This window comes from Thrips palmi, unplaced genomic scaffold, assembly GCF_012932325.1.
Source record: "Thrips palmi isolate BJ-2018 unplaced genomic scaffold, TpBJ-2018v1 HiC_scaffold_8, whole genome shotgun sequence".
Classification (NCBI taxonomy): Eukaryota; Metazoa; Arthropoda; class Insecta; order Thysanoptera; family Thripidae; genus Thrips; species Thrips palmi.
Genome location: NW_023144635.1, coordinates 120,617 through 137,611, shown reverse-complemented (window position 1 = coordinate 137,611; position 16,995 = coordinate 120,617). Strand labels below are relative to the sequence as shown.

At 57.5% G+C, this 16,995-nt stretch overlaps 1 protein-coding gene across 2 annotated transcripts in view; it reads right to left on the bottom strand.

Annotated features, from left to right (window-relative positions):
* The window catches only part of LOC117652947 (mucin-1), a 64,801-nt gene that overhangs the window by 9,250 nt on the left and 38,556 nt on the right, over positions 1–16,995 (bottom strand). Inside the window, exon 1 of one of the 2 annotated variants that reach the window (XM_034398169.1) lies at positions 15,194–15,412. The exons of the other annotated variant lie outside the window; for it this stretch is intronic. The gene's annotated coding sequence lies outside the window, so the exon portion shown is untranslated. Of the gene's footprint in view, positions 1–15,193; positions 15,413–16,995 lie in introns of those variants that run through there. 2 annotated transcript variants of the gene reach the window in all.

Genomic DNA, 16,995 nt, shown 5'->3' with positions numbered 1-16,995 from the left:
AGTGGGCCAGAAGACCGGTGGAGGCGGCCAAAACTCTAGACGCGTTTTGAGCTCCAGAGTCGCTATAAACAGGACTCGAACCGAACGATCTCAGCCACGATCTCAGCGGCTCGTCTAGCGGAGCGATTCCGTGCAAGGCGGCCGTCGGTCTGTCTCTCTCGCGCCCACACGGCGCGTCCCAGGGGTGCGAGAGAGACAGCAGGCTTGAAACAGCCTTCAGGTGCACGGCCAAGCACGGCGCGCCGCGGCGCCGCCAGAAGGGCGAGTGCGATCTCCACGTTCGATTCGATTCGGTTGGAAGGTGCGCTGCGCCACGACGGACGCGGGGACGGGGATGCACAGTGGGCCAGAAGACCGGTGGAGGCGGCCAAAACTCTAGACGCGCTTTGAGCTCCAGAGTCGCCAAATGGGACTCGAACCGAACGTGTGACCCCACCAATGGATTGCTCTCCGAACGAGGAATCCATTTTGGGGTCACACGTTCGATTCGAGGCCTGCTTAGCGACTCTGGAGCTCAAAACGCGTCCGGAGTTTTGGCCGCCTCCACCGGTCTTCTGGCCCACTGTGGGATGGCCGCAGCCCAAGAGTCTGCCCGATGCCACGCGCGTCCGAGGGCCTGCCCTGCCGTCGCCGCGACGGAGCTAGCAAGCGCGGGCTAGTTCTGCTGCCTCTCTTGCACACACCTAAGACCTAAGAGACGCCCCACGAGTGCGAGAGAGGCAGAGACCCTGCAGAATGATTCAGGAGGTTTATTATTCCTCTCGCACTCTTTAGGCGTCCCGCCAGAGTGTGAGAGAGACAGCTTCGCTCGGAATCAGCCCGCTGCTTGGCGGTCTGCTTGGCCGGATCCCAGGCTAGGCCGCGGGCACGCCAAGGGGCACGCGCTGCTGCAGACTGATCCCGAGAGTCGTTTTCGTCGCTCTGCGTCCCTCGCACTCGTGGGCCGTCCCCTATGGGCGAGAGAGAGAGATGGAGCGATGGAAACGACGACTCTCGGAATCAGCCTGCAGCGTGGACACTGCGTGGCGGGGCTCGTGTGAGTAGCCGGCCCGAACGGTGGCCAAATGTCGCACTTTGATCCACACTGGCAAACACCTCTGCTGCATTCGCCCCCCCCCCCTGAACTCCCCTCTGGATCCATCCTAGCCGTCTGGCCAAGGGTCGATTTGAAGGGAGGGCAAGAGGCCTTTCACTTCCTTTGGGGCCCCTTGACAGGTAGGAAAAATGCAACACTTTACCCTTGATGGTAGGCGACGAGCAACACATTGCTCCTCTAGGCACCGAGTGTGTCCCCCCCCCCCCCCCCCCAAAGATCCGCCCATGGCCGGCCTGACCGGACGGGGCGCCGCGGAAAGCACGGCGAAGGCGAAGGCGAAGGGTGGAGTGTCGAACTAGGGCGGCCTTGGAGCCGCGGGCCATGCAGCCCCAGCGCCCTGCAGCCAGCCAACGGAAGCTGGCGTCCTGGCGGGCAGGGGGCCAGGCCGTGCCAGGACGGGGCGCGGCGGCGCGGGGCCCGCGTGGGGTGACTGCCGAACGGAAACGGACTGGGCGCCCGGCAGATTGGGACGAGCGAGGTTCCGGCCGGAGTCCGCCGGAGTCCGGGACCGGAGCTAACACCTCCCCTTCTCGCAAGCGAGCGGCGGACTCGAGATGCCTCGCTTCGTCCAGTCAAGACTCCAGCCACTGCCTTTGTCTTAGCCTGCCTAGTCACTTTCAAGCCGGTACAGTCACCTAAAATTTGTCCTGTTCGCAACAATTTTTGGAACGCATTTCGTGAGATTTTCAGTCTAATCGAAGTGGAAATGTGCGGTCTGGTCACCAGTTTTCGAAGTGACGGACCCCGCGTTCGGTCTTCACACACGAGAGCGTTGCAGCAAGGCGGTGTCGGCCCACGGCTCACGCCGAAGTCCTAAAGTGGGGAATGATTGGCCCTCCCTCGCCGCGACGCCCCAGCCGTGCCATGCGGCTCCAATTGGCCAGGGCGGCAGCTGATCCTCAGTGGCGAGCCCCGTCGCTGTGTCTCTCGCACCCATGCGGCACAACGTCATGAGTGCGAGAGAGAGAGAGAGGCCTTCCGCTACTCGGAATCAGTCTGCAAGAGGGCTCATCATCGAAAGGGAGAGGGGGGGGGGGGGGAGTGCGAGGCGTCCAACCGGACTTGCAAGGCCAGGGGGCTTGGGAAGGGGAAGCTGAAGTTCACCGGCGGCGACCCGGGGGGCCCCATGCCGCGAAGATGACCCAATTCTGGGCGTCGCCCGTCGGTTCGTTAGCCGCAAATCGAGCAATCGAGTCTGGAGCGCTATACTCGGCGTCCGCTCGGCGCGGCCTCGGCGCGGCGTCTCTTCAAGGGCGGATCCAGAGGGGGATGTCACGGAAGTTGCCTGCGGGCCAAAGTGCGACTTGTTGCCTACCTTTCTGGCGGCGTCGCCTCCAGGGAGGACGACGCCCCCGTCTCCCCCCTCCCCTCTCTGGATCCGCGCCTGTCACTTGCCGCGGCCATCCGTCGACCCGGCCGCGCAGCAGCGCACCGCGACGACCACCCCGTGGAGGCGGGGAGTCCCTTTCGTCGCTCTGTCTCTCTCGTGCTCATGGGGAGTCCCGCACTGGTGCGAGAGGGACGGACAGAGCGACGGCGGATAGGTCTGCAGGGCAAGGACGGTGCGGAGGGTGACACGCCACTGGCACGGCGCGGCCCCAGTGCGGGTTCGGCCGTGCGCCGCGGAGGAGGGCGAGAACCTCTGACTTGGACTCGCCCTCCCCGCGCGCCGCGCCGCGCCGCCCTCCCACGGTCGATATCTCATACACCCCGCGGTGCCTTCCCCTCCCCCTCGCCGCCCCGCCGCGGCCCCGAGGGTGGCTTGAACCCGCGGCTCGCGAGCCCTTAGGCCGCCCTGGCCGCGGCCCCCTCGTCAGCACTGTCAATGTCTTACGGTGCACCACCATAATGCAAACAAAATTCGTAAAAACATCTATAAGATACAGTGAATGGTATGTTATGAAGTCAGCGGCACCACCATACTATACAACATTTTCGCCATAATCTGTCGGATCTTCACTGTAGAGCTTTTAGAGCGAGCAGGGCTGCAGACTGATTCAGAGAGTCGTTTCCGTCGCGCTGTCTTACTGGCAAGGGATCGCCCATCGCCCCATCTGAGCGACGAAAACGACTCTCGGAATCAGTCTGCTGCCGGCAAGACCGAGATGCACCTGGCCGGCCTCCGTGCACTCCGTGCACCGCACCCTGTTGATCTGCAGCTTGTTTCGGATTCCGCCGTGCCGCGCCGCGCCAGCATGCATTAGTGCAAACTGTGAGGCCCAGTCACGCTCGCGCCCTTTAGATCGGCTCCTGCGCCGGGCGCATCGCTCCTGCACACCGATTCCGAGAGTCGTTTTCATCGCTCTGTCTCTCTCGCGCCTACAAGGGACGCCCCATGCGTGCGAGAGAGACGCGGAGCGATGGAAAGCACTCTCGGAATCAGTCCTCTGGGCGCCAGCGTCAAGTGCCTTGCCCCCGCCCCGCAGCCCGGGATCCGCCCTGCTGGATCCGCGCAGCCCTGGCCGGCGTGCGCGGGGCCACGGAGAGGTCACGGCCAGGTGGCAGTGCGCCAGCACGCCGAGCCCGCGCAGCCAGCGCAGCCAGCGCACCAAGGTGTCTGCGGTCGAGGAGAGGAGGCCGTGCGTCTGGACGCGGCGCTGCACAGTGGGCTCGAACACCGGTGGCGACGGCCAAAACTCCAGACGCGTTTTGAGCTCCAGAGTCGCTAAACAGGACTCGAACCGAGCGTGTGACCCCACCAATGGATCGCTCTCCGAACGAGGAATCCATTGGCGGGGTCGCACGTTCGGTTCGAGTACCATTTAGCGGCTCTGGAGCTCAAAACGCGTCTAGAGTTTCGGCCGCCTCCACCGGCCTTCTGGCCCACTGGGGACGGGGCGGGGCACCCCTTGCAGGAAAATGGAGGAAAGTGAAAGTGCGGCAAAGCGCAAAGCGACGCGGGGAGCGGGAAGTTTTCAACTCCCGCTGCGCGGCTACCCTCCACAGTGAGCAGCACGTCGATTGCGGACGCCCCGCCGCCCCGCCGCCCGCTGTTGTCAGTCTGTCCCCAGGGGCCGCGCCTCTGGCCGCGCCGAGCCGCGGTGTTCGATACAGACAGGTGGGCTGGCGGCGCGGTGCGGTGCGGCGCGGCGTGCGGTCTGCCCAGCGGTCAATGCAAGATTTGGGAAGTGAACTCGCGGCAGGCTGCCTGCCCGGCCTGCCCGGCCAGCGTGCCGCGCTGCGCCTGACTTCCTCTTCCGCCCCCCACCGCCGCGCCGCGCACCCCCACCCTGGATCCGGCCTGGATCGATCCGAAGGGCTGGCAGGGCGGCAGGGCGGCCCACCCTGCTCACACCCTTTGCTCGCTCGCTCGGTGCGCTAGGACCCAACGCCGGGCTGCGCCGGGCCGGGGGCCCGCTGTGCCCGCTGCCTGGCGACCAAGTGCAAGTCCGGCAAGACGGCCGCGGCAGGACGTCGCCCCGGTGGCCGCGCCACGCCGCGCCAGGCGGCCTGCAGACGGATTCCGAGAGTCATTTTCGTCGCTCTGTCTCTCTCGCACTCACGGGGCGTCCCGTATAGGTGCGAGAGAGACATGGTGACGACAACGACTCTCGGAATCAGTCTACAGGCAGGGCGAGCGGCCAGGCCGGGCCAAGGACACCCACGCCCACTCTAGCCTTCAGGGGCATCGGCAGTGCCGAGGCAGCGCTCGCACGGCAGAGGCGTACAGGAATGGGTACGGGCCAAGGACCGAAGCAGCCAGCGCTCCGCCATTCGAGGGCCGGACCGGCGGCCGACCCTCGCAGTAGGGGCGGATCCGGAAGGGGAAGGGGGGGGGGCGTTGACCCCCTGAAGGCGGCTTTACCCCTGATAGTAGGCAACTTTGGCGTTTCGACCTCCCCCAGAATCCGTCCCTGGATCCACCCTTGCCTCCTACGACCACGGAACACTGACCCGGCGACCCGGCCCGGCTGCCTCGAACTGTCCGAAGCCTTGAGGCCTTCAGGCACGCCTCTGGACGAGTCAATCCGCCGTTTGCACGGCAGGACCGTCAGACTGATTCCGTTTGAGTCGCTCCGTCTCTGTCCGCACTCGTGGATCGTCCCATACAGGCGCGAGAGAGGCAGAGCGACGAAAAGGACTCGCGGAATGAGTCTGCTGGCAGGTCCTGGTCCTGGCGGCCGCGCTTGTTCCTATCGTCCTGGCAGCGCGCCTGCCGTCGCCGTAGCGCCCTTGTCTGCACTCTAGTACCGTTCGCGAAGGCACGCACTGAGAAAACCTTACAAACTATTTTGGGCCTCACAAAGAAAAGTAGTTTGTATAACAAAGTATTTTGAGCATACGTAAGCTTACAAAGAAAATACTTCGTAATTTACGAACTATTTCTTCGTATAACAAAGTATTTTAGTCGAGGGGGTATTCACTCGAAGTATTCTCTGTACACGCCGGGATATTCATATTCATATTCATTATATTCTACAATATTCATACATATTCAGGTATTCAAAAAATATTCATGATATTCGCACATATTCGGAATATTTTGAAGTATTCACCTGTATTCACAGGTATTCAATGGTATTCAGGATAATTTTGCATAAAGTTTGGATGACCTACGAGCGTTCGAGTGCCCTAATCCCCATGTTCCCCAATTTAAATTAAAGCGTCTCGTGCTGCCACGGGTTGGCTATGTCGAGACCATGACGGGAGCTGGCCCGAACTGGTGCGTTTCCTTGGCACCATCACCCCTTCCACCACTCCGCTGCTGAGGCTGCTGGAGATGCCCGGTTTGGGCGCCATCAGAACAGTACTCAGTACCCTTCGGCGTGTACTCATGAGCACACTGACACCAGAGACCGGCGTCGGGCGGGTATTCTGTCGGACGCGCGCCCATGACGCTCCGCACGGTTTGCCCGCCCGTGGCCCGCCCGACAAGACAGCGCCCGCCCATGTAGTGCGGGCTGTTACCGGAACAATCTGGCATATTATGATACAAGTGTGAAAATTTGTACACGTGTTCTTGGAACCACAAGGAACGATTCTGCCCGAGGTACCAATGTGAAATCTTGCTCTGAGGGGTGGTTCACCCCCTTTAAAAATGTCGCGGTTTTTTCAAGGTTTTCGGGCTCTGGAACGCTCCTCCTGGTACCCTACTGCGTTTAATATTGCTTACTAATGACTTGGAGCACTGCAGCACCATCGGGCTCCGTGTTCTACCAATCCTCCCCTCCCAAGGGGTGGTTTACCCCCTAAAATAGCTGTCTCTCCACCGATCCCTAATATTGGCATGCGAGGTGTCGTTTCCATATAATTTCATGTCGGGGAATCGAAATTCAAAGTCCAGAAAGCCGTATCTATGAATTTGAACTATTCTAGACACCTGTTCGCATATGAACAAGGTGCAAGATAGGTAGTAAAGTGCTTTCAACCCAAGTACAGACTTAGATTCTAGGGAGATATGGTCAGGAGGACCTAACTCTGATGAAAAATAAGGTCTTGCCTATAAATTGATCTATCCTAGAAAATTATATTGGGCAATTCCACGATAGAACGCCCTTTTTATATTTTCAGAATTTTTCCTATTCCGACAGAAGCCAGCTCAAATGGAGAACCAAGCAAACGGTGGTTTCCTGCCAAGTCTCAAGGCTGAGGCTCAATTAATTTAGATTCTGCGTAGGTTTTTCTGTTTGAAAACCCATTTAACCCGCTTTTCTAGTATACCATCGTTGGGCTGAAAAAAATCGTGTTTTGGGTCGACTTTAAGCAGCCACTGCGTTTCATCTGAGGCGGTATTTTGTCCTCCCTCAACAGGCAATTGGTCTCTGGACCTTGCTTTAGCATGCCTTTGTTACGAAAAGCGATTATCAGGCTTAGTTTGGGAGCAGTGTTGGCTCAAAGTTGACCAAAACGGTCAAAAATGCCTTTAAAAATTCGGGTTTTGGGCCGACTTTAAGCAGCCTCTGCGTCTGATTCAAGGCGGTATTTTGTCCTCCCTTAACGGGCATTTGGCCTTTGGACCTTGCTTTAGCACGCCTTTGTTACGGAGTGCGATTATCAGCCTTAGTTTGGGAGCAGTGTTGGCTCAAAGTTGACCAATACGGTGTTTACTGTGATCTGGCCACAGTAAACGCCGTAAATTAGAGCCAACCGTTTTTACCGTTTTGGCCAATTTTGAGCCAACACTGCTCCCAAACTAAGGCTTATAATCGCACTCCGCAACAAAGGCATGCTAAAGCAAGGTCCAAAGACCAAATGCCCGTTGAGGGAGGACAAAATACCGCCTCGAATCAGACGCAGAGGCTGCTTAAAGTTGGCCCACAACACGATTTTTCAAAGGCATTTTTGACCGTTTTGGTCAACTTTGAGCCAACACTGCTCCCAAACTAAGGCTGATAATCGCACTCCGTAACAAAGGCATGCTAAAGCAAGGTCCCAAGACCTAATGCCCATTGAAAAATTACGAATGCCCGCCTCGGATCAGACGCAGTGGCTGCTTAAAGTTGGCCCACAACACGATTTTTCAAAGGCATTTTTGACCGTTTTGGTCAACTTTGAGCCAACACTGCTCCCAACCTAAGGCTGATAATCGCACTCCGTAACAAAGGCGTGCTAAAGCAAGGTCCAAAGACCAAATGCCCGTTGAGGGAGGACAAAATACCGCCTTGAATCAGACGCAGAGGCTGCTTAAAGTCGGCCCAAAAACCGAATTTTTAAAGGCATTTTTGACCGTTTTGGTCAACTTTGAGCCAACACTGCTCCCAAACTAAGCCTGATAATCGCACTCCGTAACAAAGGCATGCTAAAGCAAGGTCCAAAGACCAAATGCCCGTTGAGGGAGAACAAAATACCGCCTTGAATCAGACGCAGAGGCTGCTTAAAGTCGGCCCAAAACACGATTCTTCAAAGGCATTTATGACCGTTTTGGTCAACTTTGAGCCAACACTGCTCCCAACCTAAGGCTGATAATCGCACTCCGTAACATAGGCATGCTAAAGCAAGGTCCAGAGACCAATTGCCTGTTGAGGGAGGACAAAATACCGCCTCAGATGAAACGCAGTGGCTGCTTAAAGTCGACCCAAAACACGATTTTTTTCAGCCCAACGATGGTATACTAGAAAAGCGGGTTAAATGGGTTTTCAAACAGAAAAACCTACGCAGAATCTAAATTAATTGAGCCTCAGCCTTGAGACTGCAGGAAACCACCGTTTGCTTGGTTCTCCATTTGAGCCGGCTTCTGTCGGAATAGGAAAAATTCTGAAAATATAAAAAGGGCGTTCTATCGTGGAATTGCCCAATATAATTTTCTAGGATAGATCAATTTTATAGGCAAGACCTTATTTTTCATCAGAGTTAGGTCCTCCTGACCATATCTCCCTAGAATCTAAGTCTGTACTTGGGTTGAAAGCACTTTACTACCTATCTTGCACCTTGTTCATATGCGAATAGGTGTCTAGGATAGTTCAAATTCATAGATACGGCTTTCTGGACTTTGAATTTCGATTCCCCGACATGAAATTATATGGAAACGACACCTCGCATGCCAATATTAGGGATCGGTGGAGAGACAGCTATTTTAGGGGGTAAACCACCCCTTGGGAGGGGAGGATTGGTAGAACACGGAGCCCGATGGTGCTGCAGTGCTCCAAGTCATTAGTAAGCAATATTAAACGCAGTAGGGTACCAGGAGGAGCGTTCCAGAGCCCGAAAACCTTGAAAAACCGCGACATTTTTAAAGGGGGTGAACCACCCCTCAGAGCAAGATTTCACATTGGTACCTCGGGCAGAATCGTTCCTTGTGGTTCCAAGAACACGTGTACAAATTTTCACACTTGTATCATAATATGCCAGATTTCCTCAGATTTTCACGTGTAGCGACCGCACTAATGCCCGCCCGGCCCGAGTCGGCTGCCCGCCTCAGCCCAGCCGAACCCGATGGGTAAAATCATGAAGTAGGACTATTTGTTACTGGAGTGGTGTCTGGTCGGCGCGGGCTGAAGATCACTGCGCCGGGACTAGGTGTCGTCTGCTCGGTGCTGGTCGGCTGCTGGCTGAGAGCAGCGACCCTGATGCTGTTTTATACCAATTTATGACTTAAAGCGAACTTCATATCGGCCTTCCGCCTAAATTCCAAGTAATGTAGGTATCGGAGAAACCATTTCAGTGAAAATAGACCCCTAATATGGCGTTTGTTGTTTTATTTCGTGACAAGAGTACATCATAGCGACAAGACTGACTGCATAATGCGATCAACTCTTTTACTTGATTATTTGTTTCTTTGGCTACAGTTTTCACAACTATGCACTAATTCTAGTCTGTGATAACCTTAACTTCCATTTGAATGACCTCCCAGCACTGACTCAGTTGCAGTTCTATTAATTTCGCGACAAATGCAAGCCTGGACATGAGGTTAATGGTGCACCACCCAAGTAATTTATGTGATATACAAAGCTCTCGTCATGTCTGTAAATAATTTCATAGTTTTCTCTCTTCTTTACATTATCGCATCCTTGAAAAGATATGTTTAGGGCCCTCCTTAGTTTATCTTGTTGAAATAAATGCACAGTTTTTGCTCACTCTAACCTAAACAAGTCGCTCGACGCCCGGCCACACAACGCGACCCCTCCTCACCTCACCTCCCCTCCGAGCCCCCTCCACCTGTCCCCTCCCCACCCCGTCACCCCCGGGCCGCAGAGAAGGCGGTGACCAAAACCGACCGCAGTGAGCTTCAGCCCGCGCCGACCAGACACCACTCCAGTAACAAGTCCTACTTCATGGTAAAATCGCCCGGCTCCCGGCAGGCAGTGGCGTGGCGTAGCGCTGATGCTGCGTCTGTAGCGTAGCAGACGTCAACCGACAGCCAGCGGGCGGCACCCGATGGGTAAAAATGCCCAGGCCAGTCTTCGGCTATCTCCGACGACACCTTTCGGCGTCCGTGGAGTGGCGGCGCGTTGCACTGCTAGGCGCTACCTATCCCACCCCACTCCCCCTTGTTTCATGGGCAAGCGGCCGGCAGAATACCCGCCCGACTCCGGTCTCTGACTGACACTCCCAGGAGCTTGAACTCATTTGAGTACACTCCTAAGCATGCCTTGCAATATAGGCCGACATTCAAATCAAAGATGAACAACGAGACATAGAGCACTGTTTGGCAATAAAAATAAACAAAGCGTATCACTGTGTAGTGTCAAAGTTACCTTTACCTCTGAAATGGCTCCATAATGTCAGGGCAGACACGTAGAAATTATTTCAATGCACTGTGACTTAGCAGGAACAATATAGGTCACATTTTGTCAGTTTTTTGGAGGAAAACATGGAAGTTTTTGATGTTTGACGGAGTCTTGGGTAGCCATCTCCACTAATGTTTTTTGGCAGTTAGAGCGCCTCTTTGGGGCCCTTGATCCCATTGCGGTTCAAAAGTAACTTTAAAAACGGTCTTTTTAGTCGAAAACTGTCTTTCTCGCAGAGACGGGGGGTCCCAGAAATTTCTTCTCTCAATATTTAAGCGTTTTAAATGCAAATTTCATGATATTCATTAGATATTCATGATATTCACCCATATTCACCAGTATTACCTCATATTCACTGGTATTCAAACGAATATGTGTATTCAACAGTATTCTTGGTATTCACGGATATTCACACATATTCATATTCTCTGTACACGAAAATAGCGAGTGATTACCCCCTCGATTTTAGTTTGTTATATGTAGGCTCAAAATACTTCGTAAGGTTTTAAGGGTGCGAGTGTTCATCGATCCTCTGCACTCGCATCGCGTCAAGTCAGTCGCTTTAGCTCCCTCGCTTTCCGGAACCCGTGGGATGAAGTCAGCGTGGCTATCAGCCTGCCTGTACAAGTCATAACAACTTCAACTTTGAAACAAGTTTCCTATTCTCTCTCTCTTTTTTTTTGCGAGCCCGCTTGGTGCGCAGTGCCCACGCCCCGCCGCGCATCCGCGTGCCAACCGCGGTGCATTCATCTCTACTCGCCGCGCCGCGGGCCGAGTCTCTCTCTCTCTTGCACTCATGGGGCGTGCCGTATGGGTGCGAGAGAGACAGAGCGACGGGGCCTCCCCGCCGCTGCGCCGCGCCACGGGGCCATGGGCGTGTTCGCGGCGTTCGCGGCGTTCGCGGTCCGTCGCGTGGGAGTGATGTCACCCTCTGCGGTCAACTCGCGGTCATGTCATGCCGCATCGGCCAGGCATCGGCCAGGGCGCGCCGCGCGGTCGGTCCGTCGGTACGAACTTAGACCATTAGACCGGCGCGGCCCTGCCGGGCCCTGCCCCCAGGCCCGGCCCGGCCCGCACGGGAAGCGAGAGGGTCTTGAACCTTGGCTGGCATCGGTGGTATCGGTGAACAGCCTGATCGAAAACATAAACACACACGAGCGAGCGCACAACATGTGCAGAGGGCCACTTCATGCATGAGCGAGTCCGAGGTCATGGGTCAGGCCCATGGCATTAGGGCGTTAAAACGTTACCGAACGACTGCAAGGACCCGGTCAAAAGGCAGTCCCCCCCCCCCCCCCCCCCCCCCCCCCCGGGGGCCGTAACGAGGCTGCTGACGCGGAGGCTGCAGGCCGATTCCGCGAGTCGTTTTCGTCGCTGTCTGTCTCTCTCTGGCACTCATGGGGCGTCCCGTGTGGGTGCGAGAGAGACGGAGCGACGACATGGACTCTCTGAATCAGCCCGCTGACGCGGAGGCTGACGTCTGCTGGACAAGCAGTCCGGACTGGCGGGCTGTCCGCGCCACCGCGCTCGGCCAGGCCCGGCGGCCTGCCTGCCCGCCAGCCGCGTGGCCTTGAGAATCAGCTGAGCGACGACGCGCGGCGCCAGCGTGCGCCAGCGGGCCTCTCTGTGCCCGCTGCGCCTGCAGACTGATTCCGAGAGTCGTTTCCGACACACTCTCTCACACTCGTCGTCCCGTGTAGGTGTGAGTGAGACAGAGCGACGAAAACGACTCTCGGAATGAGGCTGCCGTGCTCGCTGTGCCCCTGGCCGGACGGGATGCCAGAGCGGCCAGAGCGGCCGAGACGAAAGGAGCATTTAAATTTTGGCGCTCCGCGACGCCGATGATGGACCGTCGGCAAGGTCGCCGCGGACGTCGTCGAGGACGTCGTCGAGGACGTCGTCGAGGACGTCGTCGAGGACGTCGTCGAGGACGTCGTCGAGGACGTCGTCGAGGACGTCGTCGAGGACGTCGTCGAGGACGTCGTCGAGGACGTCGTCGAGGACGTCGTCGAGGACGTCGTCGAGGACGTCGTCGAGGACGTCTTCGAGGACGTCGTCGAGGACGTCGTCGAGGACGTCTTCGAGGACGTCGTCGAGGACGTCGTCGGCTATGACGGGGGCGGGGCGGGGCGTCCGCTTGGGCCGCGGATAGAAAGTGCGCGCCACGCCGTGCGAAGGTTTCATCATCCTCGCACTGTGCAGTGTACACTGCTGGGCCCCGCCCGGCGCCCCGGCACGGCCGACAGGTCTCCTCAATTTTTCCCCATTTATCAACTTTTCCGCCGTCCTCACCGCGCCTGCGGCCGAGCCCGCGGCAGCTCGGCAGCCTCTGGAAGGAGACTCGCCCAGCGCCTCGCAGCGAGAAGCTTTCGCGTTTGTTATCGCCGCATATTATTTTTATTCCGTATTTGAGTTTTATTTTTCATTCCCCTTCTTGCAGCGTCATGACTTTGTTTGGGAGCGCGGTGCAGCGCGGTGCAGCGGCCGTGGCGGACTGCACAGTGTGCCTGCACTGCTTGGCCGTCTAATCCTTTGTCGGCCGTCCTCCTCTCCCTCGTTCCTCAGTTCCCCTTCACAACGCCCCCCCCCCCCCTCCCCTCGGGGCTTCCTCCTTTTTTCGAGTGGACGCGCGCATAGCTGCAGCGGCAGGCTGCAACAGCCAGCAGGAGAATCGGCCAGTAAATTCCCTTCCCTTCGGAATCCCGAAATGAGGGACTCGGGAACACAGTGGTGACCCGAGCCGCTGTCCCTCTCGCACCCTCGTCGCCGCACGTCCGCCGCACGCCCCGCCCCGCGGGTGCGAGAGGGACAGAATCGCGTTTGGACTGAGCCCGCTCGCTGGAGCTCGCTGGAACGCCTAAACAGGAGGCTGATTTACAGTGCCGCGATGCGCGTCGTGGGGCGCAAGGCGACGCAAGGCGCACGCGCCGATGGGGCGATTGGAGCGACGCCAGACACAGAATTGGAACTTGATATGCAGCTGGCGAGGCGCGCTGCACTGCGAGTCTTTTGGACAAGCCGCGAGAGAGGCGGACCACCGCGCCAAACACAGTGCACTGTACAGGCTGCGGCACAGTGGGCCAGAAGACCGGTGGAGGCGGTCGAAATCACGGACGGGTTATGTGAGCTCCGGAGTCGCTAAATGGGACTCGAACCGAACGTGCGACCCCACCAATGGATTCCTCGGTTGGAGAGCAATCCATTGGTGGGGTCACACGTTCGGTTCGGGTCCTGTTTAGTGACTGAGAGCTCAAAACGCGTCTCGGGTTTGGGCCGCCTGCGCCCACTGTGCACCGCGGCACGCCACCACAGTGCACTGTACCCGCGGCGTTCCCAAGCAGCAACAGCACCGAGCTATTAATTTGATTGCAGCGCAAGAAAGCTGTAAATGGGCGGGGGCACTGCTGGCTAGCGCACTGCTAGCGCTGCCGGGGCTTTTTCTCCACCGCCTCCCTAATTCGAGCGATTTGTTATTCCCAGGCTGTTTTTAGGCGCGGCGGCAGACTGAGAGTCGTTTCCATCGCGCTGTCCCTCTCGCACTCGTGGGCCGTTCCGTATGGGTGCGAGAGAGACAGATTCGGTCTGGCGGCAGTGTGCACGCTGCGCAACGCAGCGCGTCGCGGCGCAGTGACTCCAGCAGCCCGCTTGTTGTTATCAGTGTAGCGGGGAGGGAGGGGGAGGCGTGCTTGTTCTGACAGGTCGAGGGGCCCAACCCCGCCCCCTCCCCTCCCCGCGCCCCGCTGCCGGGGCAGTGCCTAGCAGTGCCGGGGCCACCGAGGAGGGGCCTGGGACAGTACCGACCGACCGGGCAGCCTCCTCCCACGCAGGACCGCTTTCAATAAAAGGAGAGAAATTTTTGGGGCTTGAATAATCGGTGACTTGGAAGCCGCGGACCCGGAAGGCGGCAGGCGGGGGCATTCCCTCGGTCGGCCAATCAGCGCCGAGGACTGACAGGACCGGCAGACACACGAGGTTGGATTTCGAGCCGCCAAAACGAAACACTTTTGTCATGTTTTCCAAAGCAACGTCAGCGGAATGGCGCTGGCTGCGCTGGCTGCGCTGGCCGTGATGAAGGAGGGCATAAAGACGAGCGCGCTGCTGATCGCTCCGCTTGACACGACTTGTAAAGCGCGGCGGCCAACAAAACAAACACGGAGGAAACGGAGGAGAAAACGCAAACGGAGCGAAGGGAACGACGAGCGAAGCAGAGAGGAGCCATGGCTGCCATGGCCGGCCGGGACATTTCGTTCCGTGCGTCTAGCTCGTCTAGCTCGTCTAGCTCGTCTAGCGACGCAACGGATGGGCTGCAGTGGGTACGCTGGCTAGGTACGCTAGGTCAGCGAACTGCACGGAGTGCACGGAGCACGGCAGGACTAGGCAGGACGGGGCGGACGCGACGCCAGTCAACACCAGCCAGCCGACGAGAGCCGTTTCCTCTGTCCCTCTCGCACCCATACGGGGTGCCCCATGAGTGCGAGAGAGACAGAGCGACGAAAACGACTCTCTGAATCAGTCTGCAGCCAGCCACCCTCCCTGCCAGTCCTGCCAGAGCCGCCAGGACGCAGTCCTCGTCCTTTGCATCCGCCGCCATGACTCTGCCATGGCGTTTCGGGAGGAGCAGACCCTTTGTGGGACTGTCGCCCCCTTTTGGCCCTTGCGGGGAAAGGGGCGGGGGGGGGGGCTCCTGTTGTTGGGAGGACACACGGAGGCCACAGAACTTCACACCCTCACTAAGCACACTGCACACTCGAAATTTCACTCGCGATTTTTTTTTCTCTCTTGAAATTATTCACTCGCACATTTTCTCACTTCAGTCACTTGTGTTCGTCAGATGCACTGGTTCACTCGGGAAGAGAAACTTAGGGGGGGGGGGCGCATCGGCCGAACTAGGGTAACTCACAATAACGGAGGGAAACTAGGGAAAACTCGCCTGGTTGGGTTTCTGGCCGACGCTTGAGAGATGCCGCGGTGGTTGTCTTGAGTTTTGTCGAGTTGTGCTTGATGGTTTGTTGGTTTCTTGGTTACTTTCTTTGTTACTTGACTTTGTTTCCCCGGGACGCACTGCAGTCGAGTTGAGCTTGGCTTGGTCGGTTGCTGGACTCAACTGACAGTTGGGCGAAGCCAGCAGCTGATCTGCGGCCGACTCGGCTCTGTGCGACGCTGGCGCGCTCTGGCGGCCGGCGGCGGAGTCGCGCGACGCTCCCGCGGGCCAATCAGAGGGCGGCACAGCACCGCGGAGCTCGCGGGCCGTGGCGAGCCGCGCCCGCCGAGCCCGGCCGCGCCGTGGCGAGCCGCGCCGCGCCACCCGTGCGGGGGAGGAGGGGGCGGGGAGGAGGGGGCGTTGTTGGGGTCCTTTGTCTCCGTCGCTCAGCTGTAGCTGTACCAACCAGTGTACCAGCAGGCCCACCAGCAGGACAAGACGCAGGGCACGCCGTCCATGGCGTCCATGGCGTCCATGGCGCCGCGCAGGATACGCTATACTCGTCCCAGCGTAACCTTTCCGAAAGTAGCCCCTCGTCCGTCTTTTCCCCAAATCGGCGCATTTTATTTTACAATCCTCAGGAAATAAGTATTGATTCTAAAAATAAAGGCGATTCCGGCAGACAAAAATGTGTGGGGCTTTCACTGATATAAGCAGTTATTATTGAATCTCTTTCAGTTGCTCAAAGATAATCTAAAAAGTCGGGAGCTCGGTCGGGAGGAGAAGCCGCCCTCGCGCACAAAATCCGGGATATCTAAAGAAGAAGGCAAAGTTTCGCAAAATAAAGGCGATTCCGGCAGACAAAAATGTGTGGGGCTTTCACTGATATAAGCAGTTATTATTGAATCTCTTTCACTTGCTCAAAGATAATCTAAAAAGTTGGGAGCTCGGTCTAGAGGAGAAGCCAGCCTTGTGCACTCAAATCAAAATTTCTGAATAATAAGGCACAATTTCGAAAGACAAGGGCCAGCTGGGCATACAACAACGTCTTAGGTTTAGAGAAATGCAAGCTGTCATTATGATATCTCTTTCAGTCACTCAATCTTAGTGCAAAAAGAGGGTCCTAGAGACCGGTGTTTTGAGGGGCTCGGACCGGCGCGTCGTCTGCCCGCGGAAATGCAGAACCCGGAATGCTTAGTGATTACGTCTAAGATTGTTCGTATTTTTTCAACGTTGTTTACTTATACGATTTATTACGATCGCAACGGTCTAGAATTGATTATTAGTTTTTAAAAATCCTATTACCTGCGGGACTATTTTCTGTTCTCTGGCTACTGGCGGAGTGATTTGGAAAGGTTACGCTGGGACGAGTATATCCAGCGGCCCGTGACCCGCGAGCCTGCAGGCAGGCTGAACAGTGCATCGCTCTGTCTCTCTCGCACCCAAGGGGAACGCCCCATGAGTGCGGCAGAGAGCGACGAAAGCGACTCTCAGCCTGCTTGTGGATTCCGAACCGTGCTCGCCCTGTTTCTCTGTCGGCCCTACGGGACGCCCCACGAGCGCGAGAGAGACGGAGCGACGATAGGGCACTGTTCGGAATGAACCCCGGGGGGCTGCCCTGGAGGTTGCGGAGGTACCCTGTCTCCTCGAGTGACTCGTGTGGGTGTGGGCTGCGAGTTGGTCGGTGCCGAACGTCAGGTTAGGTTAGGAAGCCGCTCCCCGGGGCACCTCCCCCACCCCTTCTCCGCCCCGTTTCCCTTCGCGACCCCCCCCCCCCTCCCCGGGTCCCCCATCCAACTTTTGCGTGCGGA